Below are 23,240 nucleotides of genomic sequence, written 5' to 3'. Positions count from 1 at the left end.
AGATAAAACAACACGACTGCCACATCACTTAGCTGGAGAGAAAATTTAAAATACATTATTTTCTACCAAACATAAGGGCAAAGGGGTTCATTATATCAATAAGTAGTCTGCATCTTCCAATACGAACTCTGGTGTTTTATCTCTCATGGATTTGCCTTAGGTTCTACCTTCCCCTGACAGCTCTTGGTGGCTACATAAACCCCCATTCATTATTTAAGAAAATTATACCAGCAGTGAAAATGTGCTTTAAGTGGTGGCTTTGACAGTTTAGATTTTAGATTTTGTCTCTTTCTGGTGCTGATGAGGGCTACAGCTTTGCAGCTGAGGAAGGCCGGAAACAGAACAATGGCTATTTCTGTTTTGCAGATTTAAACGCCATGATATTTTGCTTTACAACATGCACACCACACATGGAATGTCTCTTGATCAAGGGTTAAGTGAACTCAGGGCAGTGAAAGGGGGAGCAGGCATGGCTCTCTGCCCCTGGGCCCGCTCTTTGCAGGGCCCCGCATTGCCACTGCTGAATTTGTTTAAGGACACAAAAGCAGGCTAAGCAACATATTCATTATGAAGCAGGTAATGTGCGTCACCAACAGGTAACGCCACATACTAGTCAGTTACTTGTGCCCCACAAAGGATTCCGACAGGCCTGAGCGCTGTGAAACTTCGCTGACTCCTACTGCGGGAGGCTGTTTTTAAAACTTCAGGAACTTTGTGACTTTCATAAAGTTGGGAATTAAAAATAAAGTTTTCTCTAGAACTTGTTGTAAGTTTTTGTGCAACAGAAACCTAAACGATTCTACTTTAGAGACCTAATTACAGTTGCAATCCCCAGAAGGCCCTCGAAAAAGAAGAGCAATGCAGCAATACTTTGTTGCCTTTATTCTGAGCAACATAACTTTGAATTGTGTATATTTTCCCTGTCACCAGGTATTAGCAAACAAAATTTGTGCAAGAAAAATCCACGGGGTCAGTCCACAATTTGTCCGCAACAGTGTTGCCATTTCAGGAGCAAAACCTAGTTTGCGCCCGAATTCTGCCTTACTGTCTATCTGCGAATGAGGGCCTTAGAATGTAATCCCAGTTTGTAGAGAGAGACAGTGGAGGGTCCTCGGTGTCAGCGTATATTCCGGGTGGTCAGCATACATGGTGCTTGCGTTGTCCAGTTTGGTAGTGTGAGTGATCCTATACAGACGCCCAAACTCCCCTTGTGTGCGTTTGGTGACCAGGGGCCACGTGAAGTGACATTTGAAATAGTTATTTCCTAATTGCTATTATCTCCAAATCACAATTAGGAAATCACTATTCCTAATGTATGAAAGATTGAATTTGTACATTCGTTTGCACTCGTTAAATGTGCGTTTGGGTAGGATTTTCCCCTAAATTACACACAGCATTTAGCTCTATTTTCTTAGGGGAAAATGCCCCCTTGCATCCACATAGGTGTATGAATGCATTTTGTGCTAAGAAATAGCGCTAAATGTACTCTTGGTGTAGGATTTTCCACCAACTTACTACTGGCATTTAGTGTTTTTTTCTTACCACAAAATAAACCCTCGCATCCAAAATGGATCAGAGGATTCGTTTCGTGCTAAGAAATACCACTAAATGCAGCAGAACACGAAAAGCGCTCGGCCGTACATGCTTGCTAAATTTACTCTTGCAGTAGGATTGCTTTCCCCCAAATTACTCTTAGCTATGCAATAGGAGTAATATATATTTTGTCTGACCTAAACCTTGTTGAAAATGTACTAAAAATGATCGCTAGTTGCTGGAATAAGTGGTAGTTCAAAGCCGCCACGACCACCTTCTTGAAAGTCATGCATGGAACTCCAAAGAGGCCAGAAACTAGCTATTGGCACCAACATAAAACATTGACATAGCTTAATAAAAGTGCCGAGCATGGGAAACAGAAATAAGCTTCTTCACCGCAAACGTTGTAAGCATTGTAAAAAAGAAGATAATGACAGACCCTGTTATTGCACATCAGGTTTTACAACTCTAGCCCTGATTAGACTGGTTTAATCAAAATATGTTTTTGAAGAATCTGCACACAGAAATGATGACCCCAAAAGGCAGACAGAGCTGTTGTTTTAACCCATAGCTTTGCTATGAACTGCTATCGAAGAACTATAATTCGCAGGAGTGATGTTCCATCACAAGAATTGTAGCTTTTTTTGTGGTGCCAAGTCCAGAGAATTACAGGCCTTCATCAGGACGCCTGGGCAGCGCCTGTCAGAACTCCTCTCAACAGGTAATATTTAAGATTGCATTTGAACCTGTAAATTGCAGCCCAGACCTAGGTTTTAAATGAGAAGGAAGTTGCCGGCATACCAAATAAATAAATGCCCCATACAGTCTGTAAATGCATGTTTACCTTTCTGGAGGGAGGAGGGGCGTCACAATATTATTGTTAGAATATAATCTGACATAAACATTGTGTTCTAAATATCGTTTAAAAAAATATCACCCCCTGGAGTTAAACATAGCAATTCTACGTCCAATAGTACAATATATTTGTGAATTGCATTTGGGGCACGATATTTAAGTCGGACAATATTTATGCGTAAGATCATCTGATATAAAAAGACATCAGTGATTATCCTCTTGTGTATGTTTTTATGGGTGTGCAACAGAAAATGAACCTTTCCCAAGATGATTTGGACAGGGCGCCCTCATATTCGGAGATCTTACACAACAATCAAGGTATGAAAAGCCCCCAGAGGTACCGAGGCAGAAATAAACGTTCTCCCACCAAAGCCTAGCTTCAGCATCAGTTACAATTCTGGATCATTTCCCACAGCAAGCTGAATGCTCATATTTTTGGTAAAGTGTGTTCTTGATGGAAGAACCATAACTGCCTTACCACTAAAAACACTGAAACTAAGTGGACTGGAAACTCCTGCCTGAAACCTTCACTGTTATCGAGCCTCTACATTTAAGACCCTGTTAAGCTTGCAGTTAACATTAGACAACTTAGGCCTTTCACCAAGGGCACAACTTTCATGTCAGTTTAGCAAAAATTAACAAATACACTGTCTATCACAGATCTATCCCATGCACTAATCCTTATGGCTCTTCTAACGATCAAGTACCGCAACTCAGCATATCTCGGCCTAGTCAAAACTCTCAACCACCAACTGCAGATTGCTGAAAACCAAGGCTCAAGAATGTACTACGGCCTGCCCTCCTGACCTCACGCCCTTGAGCCCTAGCACAGGCCTTCATTGCTCTGACTATAAACCACAAGGCCCCATGACTCACCTACAGGGCCCATGCAGGTGCCAGGACACCAACACTCCCCTGGGTGATATGCACGCCATACAAATAAGCATAACAAACACCTAAAGAACCTATGGAACTTCTGTTGTAGCCGAACGCCAGCATACTACTCCGTCCACCACATTTTAAGAAACACTGTTCAACCTATTGCTCACCAGGAACCCAAGGAACACAATCTGTAGCTCCTTTTTCCTCAGCTTGGACCACCAAATACTGATCCTCTTCTAAAATAACTCCAACCCAGCGTGTCTGTCAATTACACCATCAGGCCACACTTCACCTGTCTGAGTCACAGTTTTCAGGCTTTCCAGACCTCGTGCCACATATTAATCAGCTTTGAGTGGATGAGAGTTCATTATTTCCAAGGACAATAAAATTGTGAGTTTAAGATCACAACTCCCCCTCCCCTGCAGCTAGTGTATATGCCAAATGAGTTATATCACCGCCTGGTAAACGGCATGACACTGGACTATGCTGCATCCTCAAACACTGGAAAAGAGAAGTGTGTTGCCAAGTCCAAGAGGGTGTGCCGGTACTTTTTACAAAGAACAGAACATGGCACCATGAGAACGTGGGGCCATTTCCCTTTTAGAAATAAGTGATCTAAATACTGTTTATATTGCAACTTAGAAGCCCTGCAATTCTTGAAGCACAGTGACTAGAGTATTAAAGATGTCTTTTTGTAGGGCAAATATTTGTGGGTTTTGGTAAGTGGGATGGCCAGAGCATTAAATGACTGTAATAATGAGGTCGCTGTGTTGTATGTAGAGTGTCCGGTTCTATAGCACACTGTTCCTGACGTATGAGCACTCACTGTCTGGGGCACAGTGAAGAGTCTGAGCTCCACAGAAGCCTCTAGATTTACAACAAAGACCGCTATTGAAAGTTTCATAAAAATTATTGCAATGAAACCATATTTCCTCTTCGATCGTCTCTGTCTCAAAGGAATCACCAAAGGAATCAATCATCGCGTGTGAAAGTTATGAAAATATCGACGCCCTCAGATGTCTATTGAGCGATTCCGAGAAGAATGGCTGCTGTTACTCTAGCACAGACCGGTGACTCAAAATAACAACATTTTTACAATTCCCAACTATGAAAGGCAACGCCATCTTTGAAAATCACAATTGAAAAAAAAAAAAAAAAAAAAGCATGTCATACTTTTGGCAAATCTGGAATTAGCATTAGTCTTTTAAATATATATTTATATTATTAACAATCCACCACGCATCTACTTCACAAGTATTTATTAATGCATGCCCACCCGTGCCAAACGTCCTTGCGCATAGACACCCAGTAGACCAAAGTAGCAGAGCCCAGATGGCAGGCACTCAAAAACCACAGAGTGAGACCCTGGAATTGGTGTTTCATTCCGGGCTGAGCTTCCCCACTTAAATGACAGATACAACAGTTGACATTTCCAGACCTTGAAAAACGTGTCATAAAGAAGTCCCCGTTTATTTTTTATTTACATCGCCACTCCAGGTGTGGGCCCAAAAGCCATCAAGCTGACTACACACCTGAGATTCTGACATTTTACATAAGCAGATCACCACTTGAGATGCATCAACAAAAGCATATTTGCTCCAAACCAAGGAATCGCTTGACTCCGCCATCCCTGCCACAGTCCCTGTGGTGCTTAATAGACACACCCTGAAAAAAAGTACTAAATCCTGAGGGCAACTCAGAGGGAGGTGAGGTGGAGATCCACACCACCCGCAGGTCAGTGCCCCCTCCAACCAGCCCGAGGCCCAGGCCCGGCTACCGGATCACAGCCACCAGCATGCAGACCCCTCCGCGTCCAGCCAGTCCCATATCCATGTCCTCCTCTCCTGCTGACAATAGCGATATTCACAGTAATAAAGAAAGATGGCTCACGGTTATTGAGCTGTAAATGTAAGTCTTCTTGGTGGTAGGTTCTGGTGGCAAAGTGTGTTGTGGGGCCGAGGCAGATGGGTGTTTGCTGGCTGTATAACATAACTACTCAGTTGTTCCAAGGAGGTGGGGAGGAAATCAAAGAGGGTGTCGCCTCGCAGCTCTAGGTTTACAAACCCTGCTACTATACTGTCGCTGTCGGGTGATGATCAACATGTGGTCAAGTCCAAGACTTTTCCAGTCGGGACCCACCCTGTGCCCTTGAGAAGAAACCCTTGAGGGTGGGAAAATTAACAAATGACATGTGGAGAGAGGAGATGAGAACCAGGGCGCAACTCCTCCACATAGGGTGACTAATGGTGTCCCACCACAGTTTGCAGGGTTACTCGTCCCATATCCTCTTGAAGTTCTTCCAAAAAGCTAGCCAGACTGAAGGACGACATTTGGAAATTCCCAGTCAAAGGTCAACTACATCACCATCTCGACTAAAAGTCTTACACCAATGGATAATAACTTATGTGGAGTCTGCACAACCAACAACAAGGTTGAGTTCTATTGCATGTGCCATTTTACAGTCATAATGTAGCATAGAGGTGGGTGAGCCACGGAAAGCCCGAACCAGGCTCCAGCGACAAACCTAGCTGTATCACATCTTAGGGTCTTCTTGAACCCTCAAGTCAAAAACAAGCTGAGCTTAGATGTGCCGTCATGCATCGAGAATGGCAGGCACTGTATTAACCTGTAATATAAAACGAGAAACAGAAAAAGATACCCATCACGTGGTTGAACTGCACAGTGTGAAACAAGAAAACCTGTAATTAATCTTGGCTGCCTAGCTCACTAATTGTGTGATTCTAGGCAAATATTTTGTTTCACTGAGACTCCTTTTTATTAAATATCACTTAGGAGAGCACCTTCAAATACCTGAGTTCAGGATGTCTGCGCTACAAAAAACTTGTGTTTGCTTTAAAGGAATATAATGTTGCTCCGTCGACAATGAAAAGTTAGGCCACATATTAAGTGTACATGACAAACAACATGCTTCTTCGTTCACTAATGACTGTCATAAGAGCAGAGGGTGGGACAGGAATGTTCCAAAGGTCATGTTTCTAAAGTGTTACTTTTAATAAACACCTCTCAATGTTGTCATTTAATATGATGTACTAAGACGAAACGCTTCAGAGTGTTAAGTATACTTTTTTGAATTTTAAAGATACTTTATCATATTTAAACATGATGCTTGTTTCATAATTTACATGCCAAGAGTTTTCAAGGGTCCCTTGGCTCGGCACTGACTCGCCTCCACCTCTAATTTGTTAGCTCGCCCACCTCCAGTTCCACAGATCTCACAGACACCTGCCACAATCTTAGTCTTAAATGACCAAAGAACAGAATATTATCGTGGATTTGTTTGCTATAATACAATTCAGATCTTCCAAGACGACTTTGTTACTCCTTTCCAGAGTAGTAAACATTGACTACCTCACCTCATCATTAGACATAACATCCATAGTTTAATTAGTAAAATAAGTGCTGGTCCCAAAGTGTTCCTCTGAAGCCCACTGCTGATGCTGCTTCAGCAATTGCCGAATGCAAAGGCTGTTCAGTCGCCACTCCATCTCATGCCTCTTTCATCCCCCACCGAACACTCACTGGTCCTTTTGCTCACTGCTGCAGGTTATTTTTCGTACAGGCTTTCTCCCTTTCTTACTGTGCTTCTGTCAATGTCTTCCTCTTTTTTCCCCATTTGTGCCTTGTGTCTATGCCTCATGAGTGAAAAATAAGTCTGGGTTCCCTAAAATGTGTGCTGGTGGGCAGTGCTTAATTTGTAAAAGAATGAGTGCTGGGGTCCCAAGATCTGCTCTGGCATTGCTATTACAAATTAGCTCACTGAATACCAAGGCTGCGCAGCGGATTCACCTCAGACCGCTTTAATTCAATAGCAAACGCTGCTGTCTCTGTACTTCACTCTTGTAGGCTCCAAGTTCTCCATTCGTGCCCGTTTTTCCGTCTTTATGTTCCCCCTTTTTTCCCGTTTGCGTGTTTTTCTCTCTCTTGCTCATGATCAATATCTGCTAAAAAGAAATAAGGGCTGGCCCCCGAAAAGAAGTGTGCAGATGGGCTCCACTGCCAACCACCGGCTCAGGTTAAGCATTGCTTGTGGGCCCGACCTGCAACTAACAACTCACATTAAGCACCGTGTACATCAAGCCAAGCCTCTGTAATAAATCCACGCTATTCTGTATAATTTCTAACACAATGCTCACATGGAATTACCCCCTGAAACTTTTTTACTGTGAACTAAAAATATACCTCTTAGGTTCTAACAATCTGAAAAATGTTCTCTGTGTAAGCAACGAGGCTTGTCACAAGGCCACCAAAATATTATGCTTCTAGTATACCGACTCTTGTGCTGCGTAATCTTTAGGACACAACAGTCACCTTTAAAATGCCCTGATATGATTATTATGGTGCACCGTAAAACAGTGTAAGGGCCTATGGTTTATAAGATATTATGACACCTTCACTTATCTTGGAGAGAGTGCGTAAAGAAACTTGGGGGGCCCGCCTGCAAAGTACTTGGAGGCACCCCCCACACACACCACGTACCCAGTCAGGAACTCTGAGGCCAAGGGCCTGCTCCCCATGTACTGTGCTGATGGGCAGCGGTGTAACAAAAGCCACCGCAGGCCCTGCGGTGTGGGTGGGGGGCCCAAGTTCAAGGGAGCCTCCTCAGCACAATAACCTGGGTCGGAGAGATCCTGAGTGAGCTTGGAGGCAGGCCACCCCATGTTCTTAGCAGGGGAGCAGCCACAAGTTTAGTTACGCCACTGCTGAGGGCCCCCCTGCATTACGGAACTGCAGGGGTTGATGTTAGGCCACTGATCTTGGATGCATGAGCAATGCACCAGTGAGACAGCACAGGCCCACCTTCCAAATGTTGTCCTTTGTGGGGGTTCTACGGTCATGTAGTGGAGCAGGGCTTCACTGACAACCTGCTACCACAGCGATTCACAACCAAGCCAAGCAAGCTAAAGCTTTCAGTCACTCACTCCCCTTCGCTCCACTACAGACGTCCAGCAACAAGTGACACGATAAGAGACCCACTCTGGTCACCACGCACAACACCAAAGCGCGAGGCCCATTGCCCAAAAACCAAACCACACGCTTCCAACCAAATAAAGTCTATGGAGTGGAATCCTACTGTCCACTCAAAATGCTTCAGCATCTCATCTGAGCTATGAAGCGCTACGTAAATGCAATACAATGCCCTCTCTTTTAATGTTAGTGCCCCATACTGAACAAACAGCACTAATTCGGGAAATCTGAAAAAAAAACTTGAAGCGGTTTTCCTTTCATAGTGCAGTGAAGGAGGCACACCTCATTATTAAATGGGGTCATAGAGAACCCAATAATCTAGGTAGTCAGCTCTCAGGACTTCTTTTGTTCACAGAAGCAGGAGGAGTATGAAAATACAACCTCTAGGATACGATTTCTCAGCAGAGGGAAAAAGAGCGGTCAACTCAAGATGTTTCAATGTTAGCACCACCTCTGGTCTGCGAGCTGTGGAGTCTCAAGGGCACTCGCCTTTCTCTCTCACACACATCACCGTAAAAGAAGATGGCCCATTCACCATGAACCCTGCACAGCACTCACTGCATGCTGGCTGGAAAGAGGAGATGGAGGGGAAAAGGAGCATGATCACACAAGGCAGTCATGTGGATGCCTGGGAGTATTGGTTATTTACTATTGCCGAGTTCATCGAAAGCTAACTATACATTGCCACTGCGTCTGCCCTCAGATCTTTACTGCATATGCGTCTTCAAGCCCACCCCTCAAGCCCCCACCCTCAAACCTATGCAGTTTCTTGGCCTGTCATACCTGCCCCTCAGGCCCTTCACACAAGGCAGTCATGTGGATGCCTGGGAGTATTGGTTATTTACTATTGCCGAGTTCATCGAAAGCTAACTATACATTGCCACTGCGTCTGCCCTCAGATCTTTACTGCATATGCGTCTTCAAGCCCACCCCTCAAGCCTCCACCCTCAAACCTATGCAGTTTCTTGGCCTGTCATACCTGCCCCTCAGGCCCTTGTCCTCAGGATCGGCCCCACCTGACCTCTCTTGCTGCTGTAAGCCCACGCACTGAGTACCGAGATCTGAAGAAGCTCAGAACCAGTTGACTTGTGCAGAGCACTCAGCTGTACTGTCCCCAGGGTCGGACTGGGATAGAAAATAGGCCCGGATACCAAAATAAAAGTGGCCTCCATTAGTGAATTAGGTAGTTAAAAAGTGGTCCATATTTCTAAACTGGTCAGTTCTGAACCTGTAAGGACATGCTATATAAGTGTTTTGCAAGGTATGGAAGACTACATTGATTTGAGCTTGCTGTGGGCAATGTTTTAATATCGGCGAAATCAAAGTAAAAACCAGCCCAGCAGACCACAAAACAGGAACTCAAACAGCCCCGAAACCGACCTACACACTGATCTGTCAGGTCAGCCTTTGACCACTGCCTGGATGCCCTATAGGCCAGTCGGACACAAATAAATGAATTTGTTTATTGTGTTTTGTCCAGTGGTCTGCTAAATGTAAGGGAACTCAGGTGCTGACAAGTGGCCTGCACAAAGAATTAAAGCCAAGTCACTTCACGAAGAGCCAGGATTTAAGAATCCTTCTAAAATAATCCACATTCTTTGTCAAAGGATGAGACTGGGGCAAGTAATTCCATAGTAAGGCAGCGGCGTGAGAGATTGCACGGCCACCTGCTCCAAATTTATGAATCTCTAGGACAGTTTATTCCCGTGAAGACTGAAAAATCAAACAATTCCTGTGCAACAAAGCAAGGTAATGGCCCAGATTCCCTCTCAATATTCAACAAGTGAGGTGATTTAATATGTTTAATACCTGATATGGCAGCAGTGGAGGGAGTTTGAGAAGGATTCTAGACATCAGCTTTTGAATAATCGGCAGTGTGTTCAGCTGATGTTTAGGGAGTACCATATATACAGTGCACTACAATATGCAAGGTGCCAGCTGCTAACTGCTCTCAAAACTGGCAAGCAGTCTACAGTGGGGAGGAAAGGAGGAATCCTAATAGGAATTTTTAGATGAGCACAGGTTGTGGAAGAAGGTTTAGTAGCTTGAGCAAAACATTTCATTTGTATATTAAAAATGTACCCTTCCACACGAGCAGGGCGATTGCCCAATTCTTGGGGACATCAATCATGTAACTGGTTGTAACACATGGAATGAGGACCTTTAGTAATAAAATTGATTCGGAAAAGGAGAAGGAAAAAGGAGGGAAGGCAGGAAACACTCAACGTTTGTGAGATAAAGGCGATAAAGTCTAATATCTAGAGTGGCATACAGCAAGAAAATGTAAACTATAAAATAATAAAGCTAATGATAAGGAAGGAAAATAGAGTACCAAAAAATAAAGAAACAAGGGGAAAGTAGCTGAAAGGAGAGAGCAGCCAAAATGGGAAATAAAGTAAAGTGTGTAAATCCTAGAAGTCACAGAATCTGACTAAGCCTAGGGGGGGAAGGGAGAAACCTCATTGGCTTAAAACACTTACTGCAGAAATGTGTGTGTAACACGTTGATCACTAGTTTCATACATGTTGTAAAAACTTAGTTTGTAAATTCATCTACTGTGATACCGTGTGAACCCCGTACATGTTTCAGTCCTAATGTGACAGAGCCCCATCGGTGTAAACTCTATGCCACAAGGGCCTTATGGTTAGAAAATGAAAACTTTAAGACCTGGGGCCCTGGGTCGATCCTCCCTAAGGGCCCATTTAGGTTAAGGGAAACAAACCGATAACAGAATTAAGTGAAAGAACAAGCTTTTGTATTTAATGCTGCTAAATGTACAACCAGGTCTGGGTGGCAGAGTCCCCCTTCAGACAAGGAGCCAGATGAGAGCTGTGCACCGCCGGGTGCCTCGTCTTTGTGTTCGGCGCCATTTTACACGCCTGCCCCCACTTTTCTAATTATCTGCCTATCAGTATCCTGGTAAGGAAATACAGTCTTTGCAATAACTCCGCCGCCTTTCAGCACCTCGGGGAAGTTGGCACCTCTCCTCACGCCCTGCTTGGGCACTTTCTTTGCATAATAACGTGGCGGGTCGCCAAAATAACAGCTGTGCTGTGAATTTTCTGATTACATGACCCACGGACTGTCAGCGTGTGGTCTACCGGGAAATAAGCAACGGGGGCTATAACAACGTTTTTCTATTTGGAGCAGAGCAATCTTTAAATTGGTGGCATTAGCTCGGCAGTGAAACAGTCAACAGGCTGCCTGAATTAAGCTGATGTCAGGCCTTCGTTGTTTGCGTGCGCCTCGTTTGTAGAAAACGGGCCAGCAGCGTTCTTGGGTAGGCCTTTGCCTTTCAGTGGGGCCTACAGGAGGAGGCGCTCGTCACGAAGATGACGCGCGAGCCCTGCGCCCACAGTCATGGGATGATATTGACAACGACGCTCCTTACACGTGTTGGTGGCAGAGTGCGGGGAAGCAACGGTCACAGGTCATCACAGGCACCTGTATCCAGCGCTGGAGTTTCACCAAAAGCCCTCGTGCACTCCAGGTTATTTACATTTCTTGTAACAGTAGCCACTTGTGAGTTGTGGTGCTGCTGGTGACACGGGGCCGGGTAACCTTGAGAAAGCGGGAAGGTGGATTTCAAACATGCTTAAACACGAATGATATTTAAGAGTGAATTTCCAAGTGAATCCACCTGTTGTGCATACCGTGTAATCCCGAGGTGACGGTTTCACAGTGAAGCATGCTTATCTCAGTCTTTCATCCTTCCCAGGTCAATTAAACGACGATCAATTTCAAAAGAGCACAAATCGATGCTTCTAACTATGGGTGTGTCAGTATTTATACGTTTAAATGTGCAAAGTGATATAAAAAGCAGATAATAATCTTATCGTGATGTTTATTCATGTGCTTTAATTTTTTATCACCTACTATTAACTTTCAGCAAACGTGAAGGGGAACTTTCGTCATACACAACGTGTCACCAATTATGCTGACTGGAGAGTTGTAAGCCATTGTACCACAGTCGAAATGGCATCTTACTTTGGGCACTGAGAGGCCTCGTCCGCATAGTGCGGTGTGCTTCACCACAGAGCCCTGCATCCGGCACCGGGGAAGCACTCATTGGGTGTCTTGTGCTCGGTGGTTAGAGTTTACATTTCTGTATCTATCTATAGGCCGTCTTCACATTTTTGATGACTTTAGAATCCTCCTGCATAATACCTTTATTTCAGTGTCATCACATGATCCAATTTGGAGTCCAGTAAACGAAAACCAGTAAATGTTCATCTTCTTATTACTTGTACAATTTTGCTCTTTTGGGGTGCCGCGGATCCCCTTTTTGCCCATTCCCGTAATTGACAGATATATTCTTCTATGTTAATAAACATTTTTAGACTTCAAATTGGTGTGTGGGCATATTTTTCTTAAATAATAAGTGGGGATGCTTTACCTGTGCGAGACAGATATTTCTGCAGAAAATGTAGATTTTCTTTGTTGTCCAATCTTGGATATTTTGTAAATTTCCATGTAGATTTTGGATAGTTTCAAAATGTGTGGCAGATTTTATTTCTGGCACTTGTTGGCCATTGGTGTTCTAGATGCAGAAGGACTCATGTAACAAAGGTGATTGCTTCCTACGTGTCCAAGAAGGGTGCCAGGGGACTAACCATGCAAAGGACTTTACATCCACAATATGACAGAAAGTGACAAAGTGATTTCCACTGTGTGGTTTCAGCCCTAGTAAAAAATGTTTTTGGGCCACAGCCTCTCTGCAAGCTGAAGCCATCTACAGAAAAGACTGTATAACAAGTGAAGGTCATGGTTTAGAGGTGTCAGGATTTACAAATCCTATGTCCATTCTTCTGGGTGACACCTGCTTCAGACCAAATGGAAAGACATTGTTAGCCGCAGAGTGAGGATTCCAGATCACTGGGGAGGAAGGGACAAGAGACCTGTACGTCTGAAAAAAAACTGCTACAAAGGGCATCCTTCACTGAAAGCCTTTGGACCAGGGGACATTGGAGACCAGTTATTATTGATTGCTAGGCAACAAGGCATATATTTCACTCTCCCCACTCATTCTGCCATTTCAAATTACAAACGTTAAGTTTGACATTAGGTTGCAAGCTTGATATTTATCTGGGGACATGTTAACTTTGCCTCGGTTGCTCTACGCTGTCACACGAACCAAGGGTCACCACTCTGAGCTATGCCTCTCACTGGGATTGAACATGTTGTCATCAGCTGGCAACATCCTAATGCCCCTAAAAAACAATGCATTTACATCCAATGATCCAAAGCTTTTGAAATATAAAAGCCTGAACATTCCTTGAAAAATTCACTTTGCATTTTAGGAGATAGCCTCTACATGGCAAATATTAAACACTTGGCGCACTTCAAGTTTGGCATAAATACAATAAAGGTAAATTCCTAGTAAACCCAATAGCTCTATCAAATATTGAGGTTGGATTTGCGGTAAACAAAGATTGTATGCAATCATTTTTGCTGCAAACAGGTGGTTCTTAAACCTCACTTCTGTGGACCCTGCACTTAATCATTATTGAAATTCGGGGACCCCAAATGAATCTTTATTGGAATCAGGGGATCCCGGCCTAAGCAATTTCAATGATTTGAATCACTCAGCAATGCACAAAAATATGGAAACAAGCATTCATCAAAGAAATAAACAAATGATGGAATATTGCATTTCATTCATGAACAAATTAAAAACATAAAATTAATAGGAAGGTTGGAGCTTTTCTAAATTGAATTGAATTGAATAGTCATTCTGTCTATATCATGTTTGACTGATCCTACAAATTAATTGAAGGATGCCAACTTCATTTTTAGCTTCGAATTTCAAATTCCTTCATATTTACGGAAAGTTTTTACATTTTTATTTTTACATTTTGCTTCTTTATTTATACCTTATTAATCTGTTAATAATATTTCATTTTCTAAGCAGTGTGGACATCCTGAGTAGGTGTCACAGACCCCCAGGGGTCCCTGGGCCATAGGTTAAGAACCACTGCTGTAAACAATTTCCTTTCCTGGTACATGCAATACTACAGCATATTTATAAAAGCTATACGTATTGATCAATATAGAAATGTGGTATTTAAAGCTGAAAGTTAGCTCATGTAAAGTCACAGAACAACACATTCAATAGGACACCTTCAGAGCTTCGAAGTGTGGCAATTTCCATATAAATATATATAACAAATAAGATAAGTGCTCTGTGTATTTCAGCATCAGCAAAATCGTCTTTGTGAATTACCCAGAGCAGGGTTCCCAGTACAGTCGCCCATGCCCAGGAATAAAGTCTTCACGGGTACATTCACGAAGCATGAGCCCCACTAATATTTTTCAGTCTGCTGCACTCCACTGCTTTGTTTCCTTTCAAAACATAAAACAGATGACAGGGGAGAGCCGGTGATTTTCTGCTCCAGGGAACTGTTTCGCTCCACAGCTATTAAAAGCCGGGTCCTTTGGTTCAAGATGGACATGTGGTAGTGAGGCCGCAGATTTCCGGCGAGCGTGCGCTGGGTACCGAGAAGAGCCCGCCCACCAAGGGAACCGGAAGGTGTGCAATGAAGAGATGAGACAGTGGTCTTCTGACCTGCCACATCAGTGTCCGACCTCGCCGTCTACGGGAACACGTGCCAATCTATCACCAATGCTTATTTTTGAAAACAATTAAAACAAAATAAAATAAGTGTGGGGGCCCCACGGTTTTCATCTGATAATCCCATTGGCAACAGAACGCACAGGGTGCTGTCCAGGAAGTTTCACACCATGCATGCACCACACCATGGAAACGATTGCTCGGGAACCGTGAAGCTGTTTTCCCAAACAAAGGAAGGGGTGAAGGACAAGTTTTAACAAAAATGTGTGGCTGTAAATTTATACAAGCATCTAAATGGAAATCTGAAGTCTGATTTAGCCAGAAGAAACACTTCACAATTTGGAAGAGTCCCAGTCCCAAATCTCAAACTGCTGTTGCGTTCTGGTAACGAGTTCTACCAGGCCTTCTGCTGACTGGGTTCCAGTCAAGCAGAAGTTGATATCACTTTAGAAGTTGTTGTTTCAATGTCCTCGAGAGGTGGCACTATTTGAAGGAGGCGACCATCACTGGCATACAGGCTTACGGACCCTTTTTAGGCTCTTTGAGCAACTACACAAATACAATATTATTGGAGAGAGGGTAGACACATGAGGCACTACAAGGTACATTCACCATGGGACAGGCTCGGAGAGTGGAAGAATAAAAAATAAAATAATAATGCCTCAGAAAATACTTCCTCAATGACAGTGCCATAGGGGGCCCTGAGAAAGGGTGGCCAAGAAAAGTTTTTTGCAGTTGGGGATGCATATAGCCTTCCGTCATTTAATTATAAGACTGGTTGAGGATGAGCAACAGCTTGGGATGTATGTGTTGAAAGAGAGGGACATTGATATTACTTCAAGTTCTGTATAATCCATGTTGTAAGAACTCTGGTCTAGGATTATGCAGTTTCCAATGAGATCAGATAAATGATCTAGTGAGGGCCAATTAGCTGGTCGGTGTATATAATATATCCTCATATCACAGGGCTCAATATCATTTGCAAAATTCTAACGTAACGTACTTTCTGTTTGTAAAAGCCAAGAAAGACATCACATCTGATTAAAAGGAGACACTAGTGTTTGCCCTCCGCTGATGACAGATATTTAAGGAGGAATTTACTGTAGAAAAAAAACAACATTTAATTGATAATTGTGTGTTTGTACAGTTTCCTTTTTAAATGTCATTTAATTTTCGTGAATTGTTTGGTGATTTTGTTTTTCCATAAGATTGTCCACTGCTTCTTGAGATACCTCTTCATTTCACGTAATAAGATGCGGCAGGCATTGTGGAAATGATGGCTTTGCACTATTACAGGCTCCTCTGGTAGCAGTGCGCCTTGAGCCATCAAGCAAAACAGATGGATTGGGAGAGAGAGTGAGTGAGTGAGGGCAGGCCTGCACAGAATCACAAGCTAAGTAAATGGGTTTTAGAAGTATCTGTATGGACAGGTCCATAGTGCCTGGTTGAGAGGTCGGCTTCTAGCTATTTCTCGACATAAAGGCGATCTCTCATTGCCCTACGTTCCATGGAGTGGCAGGGCAAGAGGGGGTGTATTGAAAATTGAGCCACAGCACCAACCCCTGTGATTGCTCCCCAACCTAGTACTGGTTATGTGAACATTGGAAGAGCGCCCCCCCCAACATGGGGGGGCGCGGCCCCTTAGGGATCGGGGACGCCGGGGCCGAGCCTCGCACTAGTTGTGCGCAGGCTGGCCATGGGCTTCCGCTCGCGCGTCTCGCGAGACGCGCGGGCGGAAGTTCGACGCTGGGAGAGCGTCGTGGACGGGGCAGGGCTGGACCGGTTTGGGCCGCCGCGCACTGGTGGGGGGGCATAAAAGCGCCCCCCCCCAGAAGGCTCGGCCTTCTTACTTCGTGCGCGGCGGCCGGGGACGGGCATACCTGTTGGCGATTCCCACCCACCCTCTCCTTATTATTAGGCTTGGAGGAAGGGCGCAGAAAGAAAGAATAAAGTAACCGGAAGCAACAGAGGGGACCCCAAGGGGGGGGCCCCGGTATAACAAGAGAGATAGGATCCTGAAGTCCTGGACCAACCTGCGGATGGACACACCTGTTTGGGGGTAGGGAGCCCAGATCACTGGGGTGGTCACGGGGCTCATGCCCTGGGCCGCCCTGGTACACCCCTTGGTTGATTGGTGTTTGGAGAGGGGGCGGAACCCTGAACATGGGGGCAAGGAACAGAGGAAGCAGGGATACCGCCCCCCTAAGGATACAGGTGACAATCAGTCCCTGTGTGGTCCAAAGGAGGTTCAGGACAGGAAGGGATCCTGTCAAAATTATATGGTTACAAATTAGCGACTATAGCAGTTTATATATATTAAAGTTTGCAGTGAAATGTTTTAGTTGAGTAAAGTGCATATGACGACTTACATGAATTGTGTTTATGAATTTCTATGAAAGTATATTTAAAAATAAATACTTCTTCCATCAAACAAAAACTGTCTTGTCGGTTGGTGTATGACCGGTGTTGGGGTAAGGCCCCTATGGCGGCCTCCGAGTCCTATGCTCTGCGACCTCACGGTAAATGCACCTTGAACAAGTTGGCAGTGTTTGGGGGACTGGATCCAGAAAGCCGTGTGGACCAAGCAATAGTCGCACGTGTGATGGGAGCCTTTGGGAGGCTCTGTGTTGGTCTCATGCATTCCTCCGGCTCAGTGCTTTAAATGGAAATATAAAAGTACAGGTACTCACTGTATGCTCCTGAGAAGTGCCAGTACTCTCCCATTAAATGTATTGTAGCATTGCTGAGAAGTGCGGGTGCTCTCTATTTCAAATTGAAGTGCAGGTACTCAGTTCAGACAGTACTTGCCCATTTAAAGCGCTGCTCCGGCTACGGCAATGCATGGGACGGGCTGGAGCGTTTTTAGGGTCTAATTGTTTTGGACGAGTGAGCTGGAATTCAGCAGGTGAGGGCACCACATTTTTGTAAGGGTTTGTGGCTACTTTTCCACACAAGGCACGAGGTGAAGGGAGACAACAAGGGACTCTGCTTTTGCTTCTCAGGAAGTTAAATACTGCCACGTTTGTACAAGTCAGCGTTGTGGTCTGAGTCAGTGGTTGCTACAAGGAGTCTGAGCACAGAGAGGGTACATCTAGGGTGCATGTGGGAGAGCAGCCCTCCTTGCAGTTTGCCCTCCTTCACTGCCTCAGCACAGCTTCTGTTTTCTGCTGCTCAGCTTGCATCAGGTTGTCCACATCTAGGAGTCTGGTTAGGGCTGAGTGATGTCTGCACCACGAGTGTATCCAGGCACCGGTGTCTTAGGTGTGGGCGAGAAAACAGTGGAGGCATATTACTAACTGCAAAAACAGCCATGACTAGCAACCACAGAAAATAGGTCTAGACATCCCCTCGTAGAGCCACTGGGCACAAGGAGCGCCAGTTAGATATTCTGGTAGGCAGAACATCTCATGGGCACTGATTGGGTAAAGTACCTCCTCTACCACCACTTTCCGGGAAATCTTTATTGATAAACGATGCAAGTTATGGCCAGTCTGGCTTCCTCAGTGTGGATTTCAAACAGCTTGGGCAGAGGGAGATCAATGCCAAGACAGAGTAGAAGAACCAGCATGCCCGCATAACCAGGGGTCTTGAGGGGCAGCCTCTCATCGCTGACTACAAGGGCTGTGTCTGCCCAGGCTGGGCACAGACAGTGTTGCCATTACACACAAACTCACTCTTTGCGTCATCTATCCACAACAAATCTATCCCATCTCACACCACTTTCAAACAAAAACTAAATTGCTACAAACCAGCACCACGTGGAGCTTCAACAAAAGAAAAATCAAACTGTGAGTCAGCAAACAAATTGAAATGTATTCCGAAGAGACAATGTGCCTTACTGGTTGTTGAGAAAGCACAGAGAATGTGTGTGCAGAAGAAAATACACAAACAGGGATTGAGTCACGCAGACACAGCCCCAGTCTTTACCAAGAACGCAGGCTTTGTCAGTAACTCTCTTGAATCCACATTGCAACATGAGTTACGTGTGGAGCAACATTGTGGATTCGTCACACATTACCTGTATTATGCATGATGAGCAATTACAGGTACCTCCCACAACTACCTGCCTCTATGGTAAAATGCTGCTATAACCCCTAGACCTAGTTTCTATAGAAAAAGCTGTTTTTTGCTTGCCTATATCTTTGGGGCCACTTGACGAATCTTCATGAACATTTCCCAAAAATTCAACAGTCACGTGAGCTGCTCTCTCGAAAGTTTAAGGGTGATCTGAGAAGTAGGGGCTGAGATAAAGAGACAATGACATTTAGAGTATTTACAATGTTAATTCCTGTAGGAATAATCGAACAGTGATAGAGCCAAAACCACTGGCCGAGTCACACAAAATTTGACAGAAAGGTCATTCTTGGTTCATAAATAGCCCATTTTGTTATTTGGTGTAGATATGTTTAGTAGTTTCTGAGGAATTAAAGGAAATCCAAATTTCTATAGATAGGGACACTAAGGATTTGAAACCCTTCCCGATCTTGTGCTGAGTTCCGACTGTCTGCCAACACTTCAGCAAGGAAGTGCTGGCAGCCATGTTGGGACTCCGCTTGCGCGAAGTCCCAGCCAAAAATATAAAAAAAAAACCCTTAGTTCTGGTGGCGGGCCTCCCAGGCTAAAAAGCATTTTTTTTAACCTTCCGGCAGGAGTCGTGGTGGATCTGAGGATCAGCTGAAATGTTTTAAAAAAAACGAAGTGTGGGCTTCTACGATTCATTTTTGTTAAGCCTCCGAGTGGGCCAAGTCACGGAGTACTGTTTTAAAGTAACGTTGGAGTCTCCTGGCCTCTCCATAGCCCCGGGGACCTATAACTCGTGCCCTAAGTTAACTATAACTCTCACCCTTGCCATGCACTGCCAATTAACCTACACTCATGCCATCTTTCATAACATCATTGATAATATCAATGTACATGGCGAGGGCGCGAGTTATCGTTACCTTTGGGCACAAGTTATAGTTACTTGAGGTAACTATAACTGGTGAATTTCTATGGTTTGTACTTTTAAAATGAGTCTAACTATAACGTCCCTGTAACCTTTTGGTGGGGGGTGGGGTGTTTGTGTGTATTTATATATATATGCAGTGCCATTACCCCGGCCTCCGGCGAGAGGCCACATTGTTGAAATAGTGGGCAACACGGCTGGGAGCGGCCAGTCACCTCTCACAGCAAGCACATCATGCTTGCAGTCCCCAGTCAAATAGCTGGCCGAGCAGTGCTCGCATGCACACATGGTCGCATCAAGGCGCGAGCAGTTGAGATGTGCACCTTGTCGTGCACGCCTGCTTATGTATGTGCTTTCGTTTACTGGAGGCTTAAAACAGACGGACATACTGCTGAGAAGTGCTCGTCGCTGTATACGGTGAAAGGAAACACACGGATGCCGGGGGCTGGAAATGCGCACGTGAAGTAAGAATACTAATGCGCTCTGCCTGGGGTCTGGCAGGCTCCTCGCAGGGGGTTATGTACATGTGGCATTAGACCGCTACCTGCGGGGCTCGCCGTGTACAGCTACATTGTGCACGGTGTATAGTTATCAAACGACAACATGAGATAACTGTTACACTGAAACAATGCATATGTGATGGGATCATGACCTGTCACTTAACAGCCGTCAGTCACTGAACACGGCACAGGCACACGCGCGATGGGACCACGGCCTCTGTCATACAACATCCATTCATTCACAGAACACGGTGCACGTATGATGGGATCAACACCTTTTACCTTCACGCCATCCTTGTGGTTACTGATCACCACGAACCGCTCAGACGCATGTATGTGCACATATTCCACCTTTACACATACATGTAAGTAAACGTCACGTCAACGCATACTAATACCTTAGCCCACACTGCACCTTACACATAAAAACACCTACAGGCATATTACACAACCGGCGCTATTTCACACACTACACCGTAACACATTCACGCCTGCTGATACGCACCACAGCGCTTGCACACACAGCACTCGCTTACACGCAACGTCCTCATTTTAGAAACGCATAGACCGCTAGTGCTCTTTACACACATCTCCCTTAGACATTCACACAAAACGATCCTTGTACACACGCGCTCCTTACAAGTGCTTGTCACACACACCCACAAGAACAGGACGACACAACAGACTGGCCAACCTTACGCTACACATTACAATGGTAAACAGTCTACAAACATATTTATAAATAACGATGTACAGTGCGGTACAACAGCACACGGCGAAGAGGACAACGTGACTGTGTGTATAATAAACTGCAAAACAGCCACGACCTGTGATGACAGGAAAAAATGTCTGTGTACTCCTAACACCACCCGTGGTGCAGCATCAGGGCACATAACATGCCTTGTGAGGCTGTAACCAGGTGTCACGTCACTGACAGCAAACCATTCATTCGATGCACGTAGGAGCCACTACAGCGTCCCCTCCAACCGTAGTGTCTACCGGAGCTGGGAGTGAGTGGGACCTGCACACCTCCAGTCCAGTCCCCTCTGCCATTTCTACCGGGTTGCCTGAAATACCCTGAAAGAGACGACCCTCGCGCACATATTAACTAGATTTGGATGAGGTGTCCACAGAAATGCCCCTTCTGACTCAGTTGCCCTCCAGGGCAACCTTTGCCAAGCGGCGTGTGCTCCTTGGGGGAACGGAGCAGTGCCTGGCCACCAGGCTGAGTCGCTGCCACCTATGTACACTGGCCCTTGTGTGTGTGTGTGTGTGTGTTGGGGTCAGATGGAAAAACGAGGTTAGGGCTAGATATACTATTAGGATATTAAGGAGTTCTGGTGAATTGCTGGACAAATGAGGTGCAGTGCGAGTCACACAGAGGCAGGGTATGAGGTGAGATATACAGAGGCAGGGAATGAGGTTGAGATACACAGAGGCCGGGTATGAGGGTGAGATACACAGAGGCAGGGTATGAGGGTGAGATACACAGAGGCAGGGTATGAGGGTGAGATATATAGAGGCAGGGTATGAGAATGAGATACACAGAGCCAGAATAAGAGGGTGAGATACACAGAGGCAGGGTATGAGGCGACATACACAGAGGCAGGGTATGAGGCGACATACACAGAGGCAGGGTATGAGGTGAAATATACAGAGGCAGTGTAAAAGGGTGAGATATACAGAGGCAGGGTATGGGATGAGATACACATAGGCAAGGTATGAGGTGAGATACACAGAGGCAGGGTATGAGATGAGATACACAGAGGCAGGGTATGAGATGAGATACACAGAGGCAGGGTATGAGATGAGATACACAGAGGCAGGGTATGGGATGAGATACACATAGGCAAGGTATGAGGTGAGATACACAGAGGCATGGTATGAGGGTGAGACACACAGAGACAGAGTATGAGGGTGAGATATACAGAGGCCGGGTATGAGGTGAGATACACAGAGGCAGGGTATGAGGGTGAGACACACAGAGGCAGGGTATGAGGTGAGATACACAGAGGCACAGCATGGGTGTTAAAAAAGCAGCGGACGGTGAGGGTGACAGGTGGGGCACAGAGGGTGCCCAGGGTCACACGGTGCCTCCGCGGAGAGGAATCCCTCCCGGTGTCAGACGGTCCCTGCAGCTCTTCCTGGTTGCAGCTCCGGTGTCACAGCCGCCCCAGGCTCCCAGGAGACCCGGTACCTGCTTACCTGGGGATCACGGCGGAGAGCAGGGACAGATTCCGTGTGGCGCAGGGTGTCGGGGTCGGGGTCGGCAGCACAAGCGGGGGTGCAGTGCGAGGGGAGCTTGTCCTCGGCCCCTCAGCTCCTCCTGGTCTCCTCTTCCTCCTCCTCAGCCGTGTGCGGCGCCGGAGCTCCGGTGACAGGCAGCAGGCAGAGCTCCTCAGCCCCCGGGCAGGCTCTCTGCCGCCACCTAGCGGGGCGAGGCGCGACTGCACGTCATCCGCCCATACTCTCACACGGCTTTACTAATGGGGCCTGTAAAGAGGGCTGCAGAAACCACTGTCTCTGCACCGCACAGGGTCTTAGAGTATAGCCCGTGCGAAGCCGAAGTTACCGGGCCAAGAGGCACCTTTACCTTCCCGGACTCATCGCCGCATCTAACTGTAAAATTCGGGGGAAGGTTTGCGTGGCGTGATCTTATGTGTAGAGGATCTACTTACAAAGAACAGGTCCCCTCGAAGTAGAACTTCGACAGCAATGCCCGCTAGCAAATGGTTTTCTACTACCTGAAGACAGTTCTGATAAATTGACTTTCCCACGTCTGATTATGGAAAACAAGAACTGACTGATAAATTAAAATACAACCCAAGTCAATAAAAACCACCAGACAACAAAGACTAAATTCGAGGAGGAATCTGGACACTTTGGACTTTTCTCCATAGCAGCTCATCCAATGACCGCTGTGCCCGCAGGGGAATTATCAGAAGCCACTTGTTCCTGGTCAACTGGA

General features: G+C 45.5%; 1 protein-coding gene across 2 annotated transcripts in view; it reads right to left on the bottom strand.

The window, feature by feature from the left end:
• SEMA4G (semaphorin 4G) overlaps positions 1–22,665 on the bottom strand; it is a 516,826-nt gene extending 494,161 nt beyond the window's left edge. Inside the window, exon 1 of one of the 2 annotated variants that reach the window (XM_069239519.1) lies at positions 22,478–22,665. The gene's annotated coding sequence lies outside the window, so the exon portion shown is untranslated. The remainder of the gene's footprint in view (positions 1–22,477) is intronic. The other variant, XM_069239518.1, reaches the window with a different exon arrangement.
• Positions 22,666–23,240: the final 575 nt, after the last annotated feature.

The sequence above is a fragment of the Pleurodeles waltl genome, chromosome 6 (assembly GCF_031143425.1).
Source record: "Pleurodeles waltl isolate 20211129_DDA chromosome 6, aPleWal1.hap1.20221129, whole genome shotgun sequence".
In the NCBI taxonomy this organism is placed as follows: domain Eukaryota; kingdom Metazoa; phylum Chordata; class Amphibia; order Caudata; family Salamandridae; genus Pleurodeles; species Pleurodeles waltl.
This window is presented reverse-complemented; position numbering and strand designations above follow the sequence as displayed.